This window comes from Rattus rattus, chromosome 4 (genome assembly GCF_011064425.1).
Source record: "Rattus rattus isolate New Zealand chromosome 4, Rrattus_CSIRO_v1, whole genome shotgun sequence".
Classification (NCBI taxonomy): Eukaryota; Metazoa; Chordata; class Mammalia; order Rodentia; family Muridae; genus Rattus; species Rattus rattus.
Window position 1 is genome coordinate 89,104,735 of NC_046157.1, and position 8,833 is coordinate 89,113,567.

Genomic DNA, 8,833 nt, shown 5'->3' on the forward strand with positions numbered 1-8,833 from the left:
ATATGGATGGTATATAAAGTCATGAGACTGGGTGAGATCTCTGAGGTCTGTTGGGGTTCATAGAGGAGAAATCAGTCAATGTTGCAGACAATAGGCAGATTGATAACTATGTCACATGCCTCTGAAAAGCCAATGAGATAAAAATCATCAGATGTGACCTTGCCCTTGCATTTAACAACAGAATCCAATGGCGACCTTCAGGAGAACTCATTGTCTGCAATCAGCCATGACAACTATGCAGCTCTGTGGGATAAGCTTCAGATGGCTTCAGATAGCAACAGTTTGCTTGAAAGTGGCCATAAGTGAAGTAGATGCTGAAAAAGAAACTGAAATCCCTTCCATTACCCTTCTGTTCACTGAAGTATGGAGAAGATGCAAGCTTCAAATAAGCAAGCAGGCAAGCAAGCAGGCAGGCAGGCAAGCAAGCAGGCAAGCAAGCAGGCAGGCAGGCAGGCAAGCAAGCAGGCAGGCAGGCAAGCAGGCAAGCAGGCAAGCAGGCAAGCAGGCAAGCAGGCAGGCAAGCAAGCACGCAAGCAGGCAAGCACGCAAGCAAGCAACCAAGCAAGCAAGCAAGCAGGCAGGCAAGCAGGCAAGCAAGCAGGCAAGCAGGCAGGCAGGCAGGCAGGCAAGCAGGCAGGCAGGCAGGCAGGCAGGCAGGCAGGCAGGCAGGCAGGCAGGCAGGCAGGCAGGCAGGCAGGCAGGCAGGCAGGCAAGGCAAGCAGGCAAGCAGGCAAGCAAGCAGGCAAGCAGGCAGGCATGCAGGCAGGCAAGCAGGCAAGCAGGCAGCAAGCAGGCAAGCAGGCAAGCAGGCAAGCAGGCAAGCAGGCAAGCAGGCAAGCAGGCAAGCAGGCAAGCAGGCAAGCAAGCTTCAAGCAAGCAGACAAACAGGATCGAATCTCAACTGCATTGCTATAGGTGAGAACTTTCAATGGAAATCATGACAACTGGGAAGGAGGCTTTGCAGAAAGTGTGTGTGTGTGTGTGTGTGTGTGTGTGTGTGTGTATTTTGGATTGTCAATGTATTTATTATATTTGTGGCCTTGGAAAGAGCAAGAGGTAGCGGAAAAGAAAATGGTCCCTCATCTTTTGGAAAAGAAAACAGAAGTTAAAAACTCATTTAAAACTGGAGGAGGGGGCAGGTGGGTGGGTGCACTTGGTAAAAAGCCTCCATCTGGTTGGATTGGGAATTGGTAGAGGAATGGGAAGGGAGGACTAGGTTGGTTTCAGAAGTGGAACAAATGTGGCTGTTCCCTTATGAAAAAACAAAAGGCACACATGCAGGAGGAAGAATGGTATTACTGATTTGTATATGTGCCATTGCACTTCTGACTGTCCAAACCAACAAACTACAACCTCTTAAGAGAAGGCTGTTTCACAGCTTGGTTATATAGGACAGGAGGTTCTAACCCTCAGGGCGGAGAGGAGCATTGAGTACACCAGTTCAGGTGTCATTCTGTATATTTGCCAATGTTACCGGTGGTGGATTTATGACTAATATCTGCCCAATCTAGAGTGGAGTGCTCTGTGGAAAGTAGAAAGATGAAAACAGATCAGGAAAAGCATGATTAACTTATTATAAGTTCATTAATGACCCCCTGATGGTCTTCAGCTATTAAATCTCTGAGCATGGACCCCTAAGCTGACTCTCCAACACTGTGCATGCAGTGATCCAAAGGACTGCCTAACTAGTATAGTACCTGGAGGCTTCTAGGAAATTCTTCACGGTTGATGGCCCTAATATTAACCTAAGATTTGAGTCTCTTTTCTTTCCACTCCAACTTCATCCTATGGTTGTACTTATCTCTCAGTGTCAGATTTCTTGCCTTTCCTTTTCCAGAGAGTCTCCGATAGGAGGCCTTGTTCCAATTTCTCAAGCCTATAAAGGAGGAGAAGGCATTTAGTATACCAAAACCACATTTTCATGATGCAGAGCAGAATGAACAATGGCTAGGAGATTTCTTAGAGGCACAGTACTACAGAAGCAGAATGTGGATAGCAAGGCCACTTCTGGCAAGTGGATTATCTTATATACCCACAATACCTGCTCAAACCTCCTTTACTTCTTGTAATACACTACATAGTTCACTGCACCCTACAGTTGGTCTACAGTGTCACGAGCTATAGAAATTGCCCTGCTGGAAATGGTTTCAAAGCATTTGTCCACCTGAGCAAATATCACTATTATCTCTTTTAAATGGAGGCATTTGAACAGCCCAACCTACCAGGAAGTGAGAATGGTAATTATATTGGTAATTGCCTTACCACTTACCCTGAAGCAGATTCTGAAATGAGGATCTGTATACACTTGATTGATTCGACAAGGATTCCCAGAAGAAATCAGCCAAGTATTCGGGGCATAAAGACACTGAAAGGGCCAAAGTTAAGTGAAGTTGATCCATGCTGAGTTCCCGAGTTCCACAGTGGGCAGCTCTTGACTAGTCCTTAAACAGGAATCTTACGGTGTGAGCTGAGTTGTCACAAGGCTGCCTGGGAGCTAGCTGGGACTTGATATTTTTATACTATCTCTGTTTTCTGGCCAAGGCCATGTAAACTTTCAAGTATTTCTGCTTCAACGACCCTCTGATAATACCATGAAGAATAGACACATGGGTAGGTCAGTGTGGATCAAGATAGGAATGAATGTAACAATAAAGGGATTCTCAGGGATCTGGGAAGGAAAATATGATGTTTGCCCCATTGTCAGAAACATTCACAAGAGCCTTTATGGTGCCTGAAAACTCTCTCTCTCTCTCTCTGTGTGTGTGTGTGTGTGTGTGTGTGTGTGTGTGTTAGGGGTACAGAGTAGTTCTCCCACAATAACCCTCTGATTTTCCTCATTGTATATCAAGAAGCTGAAGTGTTTAGTAATTGCTATGGCTGTTCAAAGGGTCAGAACCACGCAAAAATTCAAATTTTGGTTTGTCCAAAGGTCAGACACCCCAGATCTCTCTCTCTCTTTCTTGATCCTATTTCTCTCTGGTCAGCATAATAATTAGTGAGGGGGACAGAAGGGATTGAAATGTTTACACGGGAGGAATAGTTATGATAAAACCATTTGTCACTAAGAAATGTGGCAGAGAATGAGGGAGTATCAGGCACAGAAAAAGGGACAACTGAGAGGAGATTTAGGGATCATTTTCAAGTTCATGAAAGATTTTAACACAGAATAGATTGACCAGCTGTGCATGATTCTGTGACACAATAGAATAAAATTGACACTTCCTTGCTATTGTAGCAGGGAGTGGGGGATGGGGGGGTGGGGGTGGGGGGATGAGGGGGCGGGTGGTGGTGGAAGTTGGACTGAAGTAAGTGTCCTCAAGCCAAAAAGGCAGGAGCACTGGAATGGAATTCTATAAGCTTGATTTAGAAGTAGGAAGAAGGGAAAGAGGAAGAAAGAAATGGAAGGAAGCTGTCAGCCCGGTCTGCATGGTGCAAATGTATGGGATGTTACCTCGAGCACAGCTGCTGCTTCACGCCTGCAGCCTCTGCTGAGGGGAGCTGTGGATGTTACCGAGTGGAGGCTGCTGGAGAGCTGGCGGCAGTACGGACGGACGCCATTGGATTAATCAAGTTTGTAGCTGAGAGATGCACACTAGTCCGGTCCAGTTTGGTCTGGTGGTTTGCCTCTTCCTGGGAAGGTTCTCTTTCGTTTTTGTGCCTTTTCAAGCACCATTATGCATATACATACAATGCCACAGCATGGCACAGAGCCGTTATACCCATGCATGAGGTGCTGCAATGTGATGGTGCCAGTGACTGTGTGCAAAGGGAGGGAACTGGCTCCCTGTCCACCATCCAGGGGACTACATACCTTAGCATTTGTTTCTTTATTTTTAACTTATGTGTGGATGTGTGGGTTTGTGGTCAGTGTGTGAACACGTATGCAGGTGCCTATAGAGACCAGAAGAGAGTGTCGGATCTCCCGAGACTGAAGTTACAGGCAGAGCTGAGCTGCCCAGTATTGGTGCTGGGAACTGAACTCCAGTCTTTTGCAAGAACAGCAAGCATGTTCAGTCATCCCTGCAGCCCTCTCTACACCCCAGGGTGCCCTGTTTTGTGCCGTCTGTCCATGGATAGCCTCCATCCCTGGGGCTTTTCTATGGAAGATAAACACACACATACTAATTAAGAAAATAATTTAAAAAATTAATTTTATAGAGAATTTCATACATGGCACAGTGGACTTGATCATGCTCTCATCCCCTACTCCCGCTCCGAATCCCTCCCAATTGCATTTCCCCAACTTTATATCATAATTTTTTCTTTCTTTTATAGTCCAGTGGTGTTAATTTGAGTGCTGGGTCATACACTGAAGTATGGCAAACCTACCAGGGCCACAGTCTAAGAGAAAATTGAGTTTTCCTCTCTCAGAAGCCATTAACTGTCATTAGCTTCTACGCTGGAAATGGGGACTTGAGTCTATGGATAGAGAGATACAAATTTAGAGGGAAGATAAACATGTATCTTTTACTTTGCATGTGTATGTGGAGCACCCTGTGTGCTGGTGTGCAATCATGCATGGGGCTGAGGTGTCACTTTTACAGCTTTCTGGGTTTTTGTTTTTTTTTTTTTTTTTTTTTTTTTTTTTTGCAGTTCTGTAACTTTATTTGACATTCAGCAGTTAGTTCTCAACCACACTGACCATCTGTAGATTTTTGAACGTGGTAACAGGCACGTAAGTTACCAGTGTGTAGAGCTTGTTTGGTGAATCCTCAGCCTCTGGACAAATGTACTTGGATGCGGTACGGAACATTCCTTATTCCTTTGACCCAGACGGCTTTATTGAGCCTGGTGTCTATGTGCACATCTGGAGTCCCCCTCTCCTTCATGGCAAATTTCTGAATTTCTTTGAGTGCCTGAGGAGCACGCTTCTTGAAGCCCACTCCATGGATGCGCTTGTGAATGTTAATGGTGTATTCTCAGGTCACCACCTCATTGATGGCAGAACGGCCCTTCTTCTTCTCGCTACCCTTTGTGGGAGCCATTCTGCCGGGCCCAAGTTGGAAAGCTAGCTTTCTGTTTTATTCAGCAGGGAGAGAACTTACTGAACCCTGAGGCCACAGCTTTAGCTCCTCAGAAAGGCAGTTTGCTCTGGAGACTCTTTGTCTCCAACTTGGATTACAGGTGCAGTGCTACCCCTGTCTGACTTTTACGTGGGGGGCTAAAGGTCCGAAGTCAGGTCTTCAAGGTCCGAGTCTTGAAGCGTCTGTTGTGACTCAGAACATTTCTCTCCGTTGGCTTTGGCCACTGTGCAGTGAACAGCTTTGTCCTGTTGTCTACTCTTAACACATTTAGTCAAACCACAGACACTGAAGCAGCAAAGCCAACTGAGCATGGCTGAGAGCTGTGAAAGCATGTGTCTTAGTTAGGGTCTTACTGCTGTGAACAGACTCCATGACCAAGGCAACAGACTCCATGTATTATGAGGACAACATTTAATTGGGGATGGCTTACAGGTTCAGAGGGTCAGTCCATTATCATCAAGGCGGGAACATGGTAGCTTCCAGTCAGGCATAGTGCAGGAAAAGCTAAGAGTTCTACATCTTCATCTGAAGGCTGCCGGAAGAATACTGACTCCAGGCAGCTAGGACTAGGGTATTAAAGCCCACGCCCACAGTGACACACCTACACCAACAAGGCTATACCTTTTAATAGTGTCAATACCTGGGCAGAGCATATACAAACCATCACATTCTATTCTCTGACTCCCACAGGCTTGTTCAAACACATGAGTCTATGGGGGGTCATACTTAGCCATAACATAATAAAAAAAATAAATTTAGTCTAACTTCTAAAGCTCCCATAGTCTATAGTAGTCTCAACAACATTAAAAGTCCAAAATTCAAGGTCTCTTCTGAGATTCATCCAATCACTTAACTGTAATCTCCGAAGAAAGACAGGAAACCAGGTGGGCAAACTCCAAACTCTGCATCTCCATGTCTGACATTAAAGCGGTCTTCAGATCTTCAACTCCTTTTCCATCTTTGTTGACTGCAACAAATTTCCTTCTCCTGGGCTGGTTCTGCTCCCTGTTAGCAGCTTTCCTCAGCAGATAGCCCATGGCTCCGGCATCTCGAACATCCATCTTGGACTCTCTAAGGCAACTTCAATGTTATAGCTTCTTGTTTCAATGTCTGGGATCCACACATGATCTTCTGGGCTCCTCCAAAGGGCTGGCATCACTTCTCCAGCTCTGCCCTCTGTAATATTCTAAGCTCAGGTTGATCTACTCCACTGCCCCTTCTGTTCTTGGTGGTCACCCCATGGCACTGGCATCTTTAATACACTAGGGTCTTCCGCTGCAACTAGGCTTCACCAATAGCCTCTCATAGGCTTTCTTTATAGTGCCAAACCTCAACTCCTTTGCATGACCCCTTCAGTCCTGGGCCATCAAACTGCAACTGAGTTGGGCTTTCATCAATGGTGTTCTATGGCTTCTCACAGTACCAGGCCTTGGCTGTTCTTCATGACCTCTTTATGCCTTCAAAACCAGTACCACTTGGATGATTCTTACACATTACCAAGTCCAATTGCAACATGAAGTACAACCTGGGCTATCTCTAGAACAAGGCTTCTTTATGCTCTCAGAAAATACTTCCCAGAAGACTTCACCCCAGTGAAGCTGGTCTCTTCTTAATCACTGCTAATTCCTTAGTTCCAGTTAACTAGCATCAATTGCCCCAACAGTCCCTTCTATTCTTGACTCTAAAGCCAGAGCCACATGGCTGAAGCTGTCTGTTATGTTCTGCTGCTTGCTGGGGTTGGAACATGGATACCTTATTCTATTACATTATCACCAGCTTTCTGTTTTCCAACTTCTTCACTGCCTAAGCTCCTGGAGCTTGCTCTATAGATTTACCTTGAACTTGGAGATCTTCATGGCTCTGTTTCCTGAATGCTGAGATTAAAGGCCGTGTACTACCTTGCCTGCACCTAAGCTTTTCTTCCTTAGAACTTGCTCTGTCCCAGGCTGGCCTTGAACTCAGAGATCTGTTTGGCTGTATCTCGTAGGATTAAAGGTATGTACCACCAAACCTGGGTCTAAATTTAGCTGGGTAGGATGTTTCCCCAAAGTCCCATTCTATTAATCTCGTAGAATATAGCATTCGGCTCTATTTCACTTCCTGGTGCCCCTTCAGTACTCAAACTATGTATTTTATATTTTTCCTTTCTAAGCTTGCTATGCTTGTTCAAAACACTCTTCATGAGCCTAACCAGAGAACAAAGTCTCTGCTGGGCTTTTTTGAGACTTCCTTTGTCAGTGCAGTTAGTATAAATCTCTTTACCTTAGCCTCAGGAGACTTTTCAGACGAGGGCAAAAAGCAGCCACATTCTTCATCAAAGTACCACAAAAACAATCTCTATGCCACATACTAAAATTCCTCTCCTCAGAAACCTCTTGGGCCAGGTCTGCACAATTCAAATTAACTCTCAACAAAAAGTCTTCCATATTCCTACTAGGATGGCCCATTAAACCCCATTTAAAACATTCCTCTGCTTCCCAAATCCAAAGTCCCCAAATTTACATTCTTTCAAACAAAAGTATTGTCAGGCCTATCACAGCAATACCCCTTGGTACCAACTTCTGTCGTGGTTAAGGTTTTACTGCTGTGAACAGACATGATGACCAAGGCAGTTCTCATAAGGACGACATTTAATTGGGGCTGGCTTACAGGTGGGTTCAGTCCATTTTCAACAAGGCAGGATCATGGCAGCACCTAGGCAGGCATGGTGCAGGAGGAGCTGAGAGTTCTACATCTTCATCTGAAGGCTGCTAGCAGAAGACTGGCTTCCAGGCAGCTAGGATGAGGGTCTCAAAGCCCACAACCACAGTGACACACCCACTCCAACAAGGCTATACCTCCCAATAGTGCCACTTCCTGGGCCAAGCATATACAAACCATCATAGCATGAATCTAGTAAACCTTTATTTCCATAAGTGGATTTCCTCAGGCATTTTGTCACGGTCAGAAAAACTGGAATGGACACTTCCCTCTCTGTAGGTGCGTCTAAAAGAATATTCTGGACACCTCTTGAAGGTGATAGTGGAAGGCATTTTGTCCTGAAATTGCTTCTCAGTTGAATGCTGGATTGTCTTCTGTGAAGAAGATGCCCCCTGACTTCCATTGCCATAGTGACCACTCGCTGTAACACTACTGAGCTCTGTCTGTAAATGTCATCCTCCATGTGCACACTGTCTTCATGAAGAGTATGGAATGCTGGTTGGTACAGTATTATCTTCATTTTTCCATTAAAGGAACCTGCCTTAGTATAGTTAGCTGGCTTAAAGCCCTATAAATAAGTGACAACAGCATAGTTCTTCTGGACCAACTACCTGTGAGGAGCTTCAGTTTACATGTAGAGGTCAGAGACCCCAAGACTTTAAGTTCATAATGATGCTCTTTCGATGCCTGTGCTGAGCCTTATCTGAATGGTATGAGAGTTGCTTCTGGATCCAGCCTTGGACATAGATCTCAAACTACAAGGAACACTTGTGTAGTTTTCAGTCTTGTGTTGGTTTCAGCATAAGGGGCTGTGAGTGACAGACGCTTTGCCTAGGAACTCTTCCACCTCATGAAACTGCTAGCATGAGAATCAACTGAGAGTCACATTCCTTAAACAACTTAGCCACCTTAATTAATCAAATTATGTTACACTCAAGTTTTTCTCCTTGCTAAGTGAGAAAAGTTACCTGCTGAAGATTTAAAGGATTCTGAACAACATAGAATAAAAATAAAGACGTTTTGGGTTAATGATTTTCAGTAGGCAAAAAAATTTTAAACAATGCCTTTCTTTGATAATTCTGGTTAATTAAAGTTTTAATTCTAGCAAG

General features: G+C 44.9%; 1 pseudogene; it reads right to left on the reverse strand.

The window, feature by feature from the left end:
• Positions 1-4,621: 4,621 nt before the first annotated feature.
• On the reverse strand, positions 4,622-4,985 carry LOC116898073 (annotated as a pseudogene).
• Between the last annotated feature and the right edge of the window lie 3,848 nt (positions 4,986-8,833).